The sequence below is a fragment of the Chrysochloris asiatica genome, unplaced genomic scaffold, assembly GCF_000296735.1.
Source record: "Chrysochloris asiatica unplaced genomic scaffold, ChrAsi1.0 scaffold00002, whole genome shotgun sequence".
NCBI lineage: Eukaryota > Metazoa > Chordata > Mammalia > Afrosoricida > Chrysochloridae > Chrysochloris > Chrysochloris asiatica.
In genome coordinates this window covers 2,304,815-2,306,587 of record NW_006408520.1, presented here as the reverse complement: position 1 = coordinate 2,306,587, position 1,773 = coordinate 2,304,815, and the positions used below count along the sequence as shown (strand labels likewise).

The 1,773-nt window shown below is 46.6% G+C and overlaps 1 protein-coding gene across 1 annotated transcript in view; it reads left to right on the top strand.

Annotated features, from left to right (window-relative positions):
- RNPC3 (RNA-binding region (RNP1, RRM) containing 3) overlaps nt 1-1,773 on the top strand; it is a 56,483-nt gene that overhangs the window by 9,745 nt on the left and 44,965 nt on the right. The gene's annotated exons all lie outside the window — the stretch shown is intronic.

Here is a 1,773-nt window from a genome sequence, read left to right as displayed (position 1 = left end):
TTTAAGTTTTTATTATGAATTATGTGGGTTTACATGGGAGAACATCAGTTTTACATTCATCCTATCGTGTTTCATTTCATTGCAACGATTATAATCCCCTCCATGCATTATCAAATAACCAAAGGGTACACCCCACAGGCCTGTCCCCGGCCTTCAGCACACAGCCCCTCTCCCTCCCTGAGTCAAGTGTCCGGAGCCACTCCATTTGTCCACATCATCATCTCTGTCTCTATCCCTGGCATTACTGGCATCACTGCCGCTCTTCACACTTGATTGTCCTAGGAACTGCTGCTCTTGGGCTGCAAAATCAATCACTCCCCTCCTTTTGTCAAAAAACATCTACCTCTACATTTCTGATCCTCACAGTCAGTCCTGATGGCAATTATTCACTATTGTACCACAAGAGTCTTATTCCCATTTCCTTTTGCCAGCCCAGTCCCAACAGATTGGGAATCATTCAGTGGAGGTTTTACCTATCCCTGCCCCATCTGGAACTAGGCTCCCTCTTGAAAGCTTGTAAGCCAGTCACTTCTTGCCTTTATAGCCCTTCCTCCCATTTTGAGTAGCCAATGTCTAAGTTGCCAAGCTTTGTCAACTCTGTGTGCCGAGGGGCTGGGAGTGATCCTCACTGTAAAGATTTGTACCTTTTTTTGAGCCACTACATCCATAAGTATAGGTAAAGTTCATCAAATTGTAGTGGGTTACTCCCCTTTTTTTCTTCTTCCATCTTTCTTCTTCTAGTTGAGTTCTGATCATCCAGCCATCAAAGCCAGGTCAAGTGGGTACTATCTGCAAGTATGGGTGTTCTTGTGCATCTCCCCTCACTCCATATCAGCTGGACGCTTCACTGTCCCCTCTAGCCCTCTGTGGCCATGTCACCGCCTCTGGGCCCAGGAGTCCCCGGTCTTTCCGTACTGCTGGCCATCCAGGTCTCCATCCATGTTCACAGGCGTCTGTTGAATGTGGTTGGACTTAGATCCCAACTTCATTGCTGTATTTTTCCCCTTTCCCCTTATCGGTGACCAACATGGTCACCAGCCAGACCACATGCCTGCTCATTTATTCACTTTGAGTCTTAGTCTTGGAAGGGGGTTTGCTCTGAGGGGACCCGACCACTTAATCAATCAGACTGCCGTTATTGTTTCGGACGTTTCCTGCTGGTCTTTCTTCACAAAGTATCTTCTGTTCTTCTAGCTGCTCCAGGCTGCTGGTCTGCTCGTCCTTTCCAATGGAAATTTCCCACCTCACACATTTCTGGATAGGATTCTGGTTTCCACATATGGTCTTATGCAATGCAAAAGCTTCACAGGAGGCCTCTTTCACTGGGCAACAACTAGTCCCCTTTAAGGTATTCCAATCAGTTATAGGCTGAAGACGGACTTACTAGCTTTCTATTGTGATGTTTCTGGCTATTCCTTCCCCCCCACTTCCCCACATGTCTATTTCACAGTGGTAGGCAAGGGAAACCAAGATTCAAAAGACATTATTCCTCTCTTTTACTCCTTCAAACCATGCCTCAATCCCTGTATTCCGAAGTCCTGTTGTTCCAGGGTTGTGCATACATCATTTACCTCTGTCCCACTTAGCCAATGTGAATTTGCCTAACTGTTCTCCCATCAGCCTTGTTCTACCATTCCCCTCACCCTTCTTGTATATTGCCTGCCCTCCACTCACCCCCCAGCACCCTACCTTGTGCTCTATCTTCCCCTCCCTCCTCCCATCCTCTCATCCCATACATCCTGGTGATCAGCAATAATATATACAAAAAAAAAA